The following is a 9193-nucleotide window of genomic DNA, read 5'->3' as shown; positions in this document are numbered from 1 at the left end:
TTTCCAAAGTACCAAAAGGTAAGACAAGAAACAATGGATGGAAACTAACGAAGGAGTGAAGCACCCTTGTACTAAGGAGAAATTTCCTAATGGTAAGAGCATTCAACCAATAGAAAAGCTTGCCTTCAGAAATTGTGGGTGTTCCATCACTGGGGTCTTTAAAAAAAAAAAGTGGAGAACCATTTATCTGAAATGGTATAGAGTATCCTGCTTGAGCAGAGGATTGGACTAGAAGACCTCTAAGGTCCCTTCCAACTCTATTATTCTATATTCTATGATCCCAAAATTAAAATAGAGCAAAAAACGTGAAACTATTATAGCAAAACGGTTGAAAACAAAAACTACAAACGAAATACATGAGAAAATGCAGTCACAATCTTACACACGATACAGCCATTTTTGTGGGCTCGGTATTTCCATGGGGTCCCCAGGGCCAATGGCAAAACCAGGTTATGAGGACCTTCTGGCCGGTCAGTATCGTCAGGGCCACTCTCACCTTGGGGAGGAATGTTGCTTCAAAGGGTAAATGTCATACGAAAAAAGGGCCAACTCCTGGGTCCCATCAGATAAGTAGACAGAACCTATAACACGGGTGTCAAACTCGATTTCATTGAGGGCCGCATCAAGTTATGTGTTTGACCTTGGGGGTGGGTGGGGGTGGCCAGGGTGGGCATGGCCAACTTGACATCACTCGTGACAGGGGCGCCTGTGGTAGCCTGAATCCTCTGCCAGAGAAAATGGGCTCCCGAGTTCTGTTTTCGGCTGGGACGGCCTCCTGCAACCCTCTGTCAGCAAACCCTCCCAAGCTCCGTTTTCACTGGCAGCGGGTTGCAGGAGCCGTCCCAGGCAAAAACGGAGCTTGGGAGCCCGTTTTCTCTGGCAGAGGCACCACAGGCTGATCCCTTTGCACTTTACAGGGCGGCCCTGCGGACTGGAACTAAGCCCCCCACGGGCCAAATCTGGCCCCCGGGCCTTGAGTTTGACACCTCTGCTATAACATGTCCCTCCTGCCAGATGGGTAGCATAACCAGTGAGAAGCGGTTTCTCAAATAAATGGGCTCCATGTTGTGTAAGATATGAAAGATCCCTAGCACTTTGTATTGAACTGGGAAGCAAACTAGCAGCTAGTGCAGGGAAGGTAGGATTCCTGAACAAGCAAAGTTGTCTTCAATTTCAGAAAGCTTTTGCAGGGGAGTCAAAGTTCTAAGAATAGCTAGAAAGTGGATTTTAAGTAAAGACCCTCATAAATTAATCCTAACTCCTGGGGTCATTTTCTTGGCAACAGTCAGTAAAGAGATTTGTTGCTACATTTTCTCTGGTTGTTTTTCCATCACCTTAGTCTGGTCTACAGATCTGACATCCTGGTCTCCCATCCAAGCTTGATCCTAACCAGGTTCTGCTTAGGTTAATATCAGCCAAGATTATCTAGGTCCATGATGGCGAACCTATGGCACGCGTGCCACAGGTGGCACACGGAGCCATGTTGCCTGGCACGCCAGCTCAGCTCCGGTGCGCATGCATTGGAGTCTGGAGGCTGGGGACAGCAAAAAACTCACTTCCTGTCCAACCAGAAGTTGGGAAACGGGCCGTTTTGGGCCTCCGAGGGGGTGGGGAAGGCTGTTTTCGCCCTCCCCAGATGCATAGAGAGGATCTGGAGCCAGGTGAGAAAGAAAAACGGGCCTACCGGGCCATCGTGTGCTTGGAGCGGGGGGAAGGGGGGGTCGCATGCGTGGGGTGGGGTGCATAGAATTATGGGTGTGGGCACACGTGCACGCGAACCTCCCCCACCCCCCCTTCCTGGCACGTGATGGCAAAAAGGTTAGCCATCACTGATCTAGGTGGTGCAATTTACAGTAGGTATGTGGATTCAATCATGTGACATAAGACATTATTTTTTATTCCATGAGCTCTTCAGCTAAAACTTAACAATGTTAGGCACTTCCTTGCTGGTTTCTCTACAAATGTCGATATCTGCTGTTAAGAAGACCTCCAAGGTTCCTTCCAACTCTGTTATTTTGTTATTCCTTAATTTGTTCATTCTTAGATTCAATTTATATGGCCATCCATCTCAACAAATGATTCTCAACAAAAAATACAGTAAAAGCAATTACAATAACCAAACGTTAATGTGCGTAGGATCAAGAATAAATCATACACCATACAGATAGTCCTTGCTTAGCCACCACAATTGGGACTAGCAACTTGGTCATTAAGCAAAGCAGTCGCTAAGTGAAATTGTGACTGCATATGATCTTACTTCAATTTCCTTCGTTTTACAGAATTTCAAAGGTCATAAACGCAAAAATAGGCCACAAAGTTACTTTTCATCACTCTTGTAATTGTGAACAGTTGCGGTACAAGATAGTCACTAAACAAGCCATTAGCATGTGATGCCTTTTTGTGCTTCTTATGCTTTAGGGTTTTTTTAAATTATACATTTCACCACCTATTTGAATTTCTCACAAATTTATATACTGCCAATTTCTGATGGACTCAAGGCAATTTACAAGATAAAAAAGTACATATAATAAAACAGGCACAGCAAACTATCTAAAAGCCTGCACACCACTAGGGTGAAACGCTTGATGAAATAGCCAAATCTGAAGCAATTTATGAATTTGGGGGCATTCGGTATTTTAAGAGGCAATATGTGCTGCAAGGTGAGGACAGCTTCAGAGAAGGCCTATCACAGATGTGGGACCTTGTATGGTAATGGCATCTTATTTCTAAACACTTACAATTTATAAGACGCTTTGGGTATTTTAAAAATATGGATGGGTACGTAATGAAGAAATGAACAAAGTTAAACATTGAAAATTAGAAGTGGCAGAATTGTGTGATCTCGTAGAAAGTTTCCAGTGGGTGTGGAGTAGGTGATGTCATAGTCTAAGGGAATGACATCATTGCTTTGTGATCTTGCTGGGCTAGTGTAGAACTGATGAAATAAAGGGGCCATATTAGAAGAACCAAGTGGTTTATGAAAGGCAGAAATGGCCCACTGTTGGATGGATAAGGTCAGTGTAAAACTGAAGGAGAATCCTAGGAAAATTGATCAATGTATAATATCAAACGACAAAAGATCACCAACCAGACTGGACTAGCTGGCAAGGGAGATGTCTTATGTTATTCCAGTCAAAGTAGTTTATGATCCATATCAAACCCCATATTCCCATCATGATAATGAACCTCCAAGGACAGTTTCGCCTCAGCGGGAATGGATCCTTAGTCCACAGTCCCGTCGAAGGAGCAGCCCTCCAATGGCACCTCTCTCTCCGCCAAGAAGCGAGATGGCTAAAACTGCTTCACCCCAGAGAGGAAGTGACATCAACCGGAGCACCTCCCCCCACAGAGGAAGTGAAGCTTCCCAGGGCACAATTCCCCAGAACGTTTATCCTCAAAGAGGAAGGGTAAATGAAGCTCCCCGAAGATCTTATCCCCCAGGTTCCTCCTCACGGAGAGAGAGTGAAGTCCCACAGGGTACTGCTAATTTTCAGAAGGGTAGTGAGGCTGCCCAAAGGCTGTCTTCTCCAAGAGGATTGATCCCCACTTCTTCAAGCCCTTCTTCACGGAGAGAGAGTGAGGTTTCCCAGATTTCTTCGTTTCAGCAACCAAATGACCCAGCACAGAAGATTCCTCCTCAGAAAGGAAACAATGCCACCAGGAGTGCCTCACCATACAAAGGGATGGAGGTCCCACCAAATGTCTCACCCCATCGAGGAAGTGACTTCTCTCAGAGTACTTCCTCAAGGCGAGGGAGCCAATTTAACCCGAATGCTTCACCCCAAAGAGAAACCAACCTTCCACAACAAGGAAAGGCAGCAGTCCGAACCATATCTCCTCAAACTGTCATGGAATCTCGTAGAAAATACTCCATCCATCCTGGCCAGGTTAAAATGACAGCTAGTCGTATGCTTATAGCAATGAAGCACAGCCTGAATTCACAAAGAGAGGAGATGTGCCAGAGACTCCGATCTGCATCAACTGCAGAGAAATCGGAAATGGAGAATAAATACATGCCTTTCATCCCAGTGTGGAATGACTCCCTCCCACCAATCCCCCGATGCGTTGAAAAACCTGCTAACCGCTTAAAGGATGCATGGACTCAAACATCTAAGATGACTTCTCAGTTAGTGACTGAACAAGGACAGCAATATACATCCCGAACCCCAAAGAAATTAATGGGTAAACATGTTTCCAGTCCAAAAGATAAATGTATTCAAACAGAAACTATTTACCAAGACCCCTTCTTTTCAAAAAAGGAGACTCCTCAATTAGAGATGTGGACTAGAACAACCCAAACCCCACTTCCTGGAGCAGAAGCTAGGTCCAAAGCATCCCCAGTGCCAACTGTCGTCGTGTCTTCTTATTCAGAAATTAAACCAAATTATAAGTGTGCTTTCGATGCAGAACGTGGATCAGATTATATGAGGCCATTCTATCAAGAGATGGACACAGTCCGCAAACATTCTCTCTCTCCAAGGTCTGAGTTACTTCACCGAACTTCTCTCTCCTCAGAGGCTGAGAAGAGAAAGAACTCTCTCCTAACATGGACTGAACCAGTGTGCCAACATGCTGTACCTACGGAGCTTGATGTGAGGAGGAACCTCCAAACAAGACAGGAATTGACCCAGGAAACCAAAAGGCCTGTCATCCACCCAGAGACCGAGTCTGAGTATCGTTGTCAGCTCCACCAAGAGATGGAGGCCAAGGACTTCACACCTGTTCTTTCTCTTGGAGATGAGTTACTCTCCTGGATCCCAGTTTCTACCTCAAATACGAACATCAAAGAACATTACCCTATTCACAAAGGCTCCCTACGGCAAAAGAAAGAAGTAAGAAGATACCAGGAGAAGAAAGCAGTACCTTACTCAACTCACCAGGAGCCCTTGTGGTCTGAATCTCTACCAAGTGACCAAAATGCACTCCTCCGTAAACCTGTTTTCCATCCAGAGAGTGAATCCGAGTATAGGTGTATGCTGCATCAACAACTGGAAGCAACCCAGAAGCAGTTCTTCACACAAGGAGCTGAGCTCCTGCCTCAGAGGAACTTGCTCACCAGCAGGCCTGAAACCACACCCAATGTCATACCTGAATTTCACCCAGAGAATCTTGACACCACTTGGCTGGCTGCAGTGAATATTGACAAGGATTTGAAGTGCTCTCTTCAGCCCGATGCAGAAACAAACATCAGAGACTTGCCACACACCAAGGTTGCCAGGACCTGTGGAATCTTACCTCCGCGCTGTCTAGAGAAGTTTGGACCTCAATCACCTTGGTGGTCTTTACTTCAAGCAGACACCAGCCATCTGTTTCCACAGTCGAAGAAGCGCACCAGTCAACCAGCCCCAGACAGGATGGAGACATACAGAAGTTTCTCAGTTCCAGAACCTAGGGAGCATTGCACTGCCCACCTAGCTCCAGACTGGCGAGAGAGACACTTCAGTGGGCCAGCTCAAGAACATTTATTGGACAAGCCAACTATGGATTCAGAGGCAGTCTCGGATTTCCCATCTGACTGTGTTACAGTCCCAAGGAAAAAGAAGGCAATGGTGACAATGCGCTCAGAAAAACCACCTACTTCCTTGGCTTCCCAGCGTAGAGGCCAAGGACCAGAACGTGCAATCTACAACAGTGAGGCTGATGACCTCCTCAAGTTACAGAGAGGGAAGTCAGTTGCCAGGTTTAGTGCTTTCTTTGTGGGTATGTTATCGAAGTTTAAACTATGCTTACCCTCCTGTCCCAGAGGCAGCAGAAAGCCTTGCTGTTCCCCAGAGCAGGCAGTTATGGTTCCCTTGTAATGAGTCTATGCTGCACTTCTACTCCTGTAGCTTTAATGTGCAACATTATATTGTAAGAGCCATCATTGGTAATTCCCTTGGTTACAGTTCCTACTCTGCCCACCTTAACCACCAATGTGGAAATTCTCTCCAGTTAGCATGCACAACTCTTGGATACCTTTGTGTTGCAATGTTAATTTATTTTTTTCATTCTCATTGTACCATCAGTCTGAACTTTTTCATAGTTCCTTGAAACTGTGGGTTGACTGGTCCACCATGTGATGTATTGACCACTAGGTGGTAGCAAAGAAAGTTTTTGTGTCTCATGCCTGCCATCTAGTGGTCATCCATATTAGTGCAGCTACCAGATAATACTGTTGAAGAGCTGGAGTTTGAGAAATGGGGCTAGGCTATGGGGAGCAATGTGAGAACTATAAAGTACCTTAAGGACAAAAAGCAAGGAGTGAAAAGGAGGAAAGAAAATTCCCTGCCAGGCAAGCTTATATAAGGACAAGTCCTTCGGGAGAAGGGTGGTATATAAATTTAAATATTAAATTAAAATTAAAAATTTAAAGGTATACTCTTTCTGTTATAATTCGGTTACATGCATCAAGACAAGAATATAGGCTAGTCAGCCCATTTTAAAGACGAAAAAAAACCTGGGATTCAGGTGATCCCCATAGCTGAGAGGTGGGAAAACAGGTCAAAGACCAAATAAACAGGGCAGCATCAATTGGTTAATTAGTGCCACACATTTGTGGATGTGGAGCCTATCATTTCAGGCTATCTTCCCCGTGCATATGACTATATCCTAAATTGCCCATGTGCAAGATCTGGAGGTGGGATAAGAGAGAAAGTACTACTAAAGGATCCCTGGGTATCAGGAGCCAGGAACCAAGTATTAGAAGAAATTCTGGTTCATTCTGAGCTGGGTTTCAAAGAGCACAGGACAATGACTTGAAGTAAAAGTAGAGTTTATTTAACAGCAAAACAGCTTAGCAGTCAAAGGTAGCCACGAGTTAAAAGAAAGAGTCGGCTACATTTATAGAAGAACATGTCTTTCTTTTAGGGCATGCATGAACACAGTCTACCCCAGAGAGTGTACTGGGTCCATTAGGGAGGAAATGTGGTTTCTTACTCTGTGGAGTTTTGAAATCCTTGCCCTTTTTTGAGTCCAGGTGTTGACTTTGAGTGATGGGTTTAGAATTGGGGGAAACATTGTGTGTATAAAAGAGTTTCATATCTTGAGGGAATTTTCCTTAGTTTTAATTGAACTTTCATTATTTACCAATTTCTTAGCAAAAGACACGCTTAGTCTTGTTTCAGTCTAGATAGCAAAATCAGCAGAAAGGCTTAAGCGAACTTTTGTTTGATTGTCCAGCCTAGAACTATTGAACCAACTTAGAACTAAGGAGAAATTTCCTGACAGAACAATTAGTCAGTGAAACGACTTGCCTACAGATGATGTGGGTGCTCCAACACTGGAGGTTTTTAGGAAGAGATGGTCTTGAGAGATTTGTCTGAAGTGATATAGGGTTTCTTGCCTGATTAGAGGGTTGTACTAGAATAGGGGCCTCCAACCTTGACTTGTGGACTTCAACTCCCAGAATTCCTCAGCCAGCTGGCTGAAGAATTCTGGGAGTTGAAGTCCACAAGTCTTAAAGTTGCCAAGGTTGGAGACCCCTGTACTAGAAGACCTCCAAGATCCCTTCCAACTTTGTTATTCTATTATTCCGTCTGGGATTCACTGTCTGGTCAGGAATGTTCAGGATTAGTGTGGCATGGATGGCAAGGGTAGCATGGAGGTTTTCTTTCTTGCACAAGAATGACACGAGAAGTTACTCTACAGTGGTTTTATTGTTGCATGCCTATCGAATCGAATCAAATTCTTTATTTGGCCAAGTGTGATTGGACACACAAGGAATTTGTCTTGGTGCATAAGCTCTCGGAGTACATAAAAGAAAAGATACATTGGTCAAGAATCATAAGGTACAACACTTAATGATAGTCATAGGGAAACAGTCAATATAAATCTTAAGGATACCAGCAACAAGGTTACAGTCATACAGTCATAAGTGGGAGGAGATGAGTGATAGGAACAATGAGAAGATTAATAGTAATGCAGACCTAGTGAATAGTTTGACAGTGTTGAGGGAATTATTTGTTTTAGCAGAGTGATGGCGTTTGGGAAAAAAAACTGTTCTTGTGTCTAGTTGTTCTGGTGTGCAGTGCTCTATAGCGTCATTTTGAGGGTAGGAATTGAAACAATTTATGTCCAAGATAGGAATCAGGCCAGACTAAAACACAAATCTGTGCTATTACGGCAATATATTCTGTGAAAAGTTAGGGAGGGCCCGCTGTGGGTCTCTTCATGCCAAAGATTCCACTCTGAGCTGCCTCTTTGCTCCTGGGAAAAAGACCCCCTGATGTACTATATTCCACCACACTGGACTGCCTACTTGTGGATGGATATTGAGAGACAGGTACGGTAGTTGTATGTGTGGACATCTCTCTGGAAATAGTTAAAGGGTTGTCCTCATGCCAGAAGGAGGCTTCATGGATTTGTCCTCAGCTTAGCTATAGAACCCTGTTCAGTAGCACTCTGTTTGGCTCAAAAAACCAGGCCAGAATCCAGCTGACCTCTCCTGAGGTCTGGTCTTTTGAGGAAAAAAGCGAAACTGGTTTTCTGATTGTTTCTTCTTGCAGTTCTGCTTGTGGACAAGAGGTGGCACCCCAATGGCATCTTTGCAAGGACCGCGGCTCAGCAAAAGGCAGGCAGGCAGGCAGGCAGTTGCTCACTTTTTCTCCACCAGATCTTGGCTGCTTCAAAGTGATAATTAAGGAGCCGGGCATTTTGTGTGGGAGGGGCAGCAGGAAGTGGCAGGGCGCACAGAAAGAAGAACCTCATGCAGCCCTTTTTGGCACTGAAGCAACTGATGCTTTTTACCCAGGCAATAAATTTATTTTTTAAAAAAACAACAATCCAAAGTTATTTCAGTATTTTTGGTTTCCTAACTCACATGCTGCTATTTCATGGGCACAAACAGAGGAAAATATGTCAAAAACATGCCTGCCTGCCCGCCTGAATGAAATCTTAAAAAGACAATTAAAAGAATATGTTCTACTGAAGAATTTGGGGTGGCCCACCAAAGGGGGTAGGTGGATGATTAGCCAAAAGCGAAATAGTTGCATTATTAGCTATGATAATTAAATGATTATTACTGACGTTATGGCTCAGTGGGTAAGATGCTGGGCTTGTCAATCGAAAGGTCGGCAGTTCAGTGGTTTGAATCCCTAGTGCCGCGTAACGGGGTGAGCTCCCGTTACTTGTCCTAGCTTCTGCCAACTTAGCAATTCGAAAGCACATAAAAAATGCAAGTAGAAAAAATAGGGACCACCTCTGGTGGGAAGGTAAC

The sequence above is a fragment of the Pituophis catenifer genome, unplaced genomic scaffold (assembly GCF_029215685.1).
Source record: "Pituophis catenifer annectens isolate HBS135680 unplaced genomic scaffold, rPitCat1.0.hap2 SCAF_1, whole genome shotgun sequence".
Classification (NCBI taxonomy): domain Eukaryota; kingdom Metazoa; phylum Chordata; class Lepidosauria; order Squamata; family Colubridae; genus Pituophis; species Pituophis catenifer.
This window is presented reverse-complemented; position numbering follows the sequence as displayed.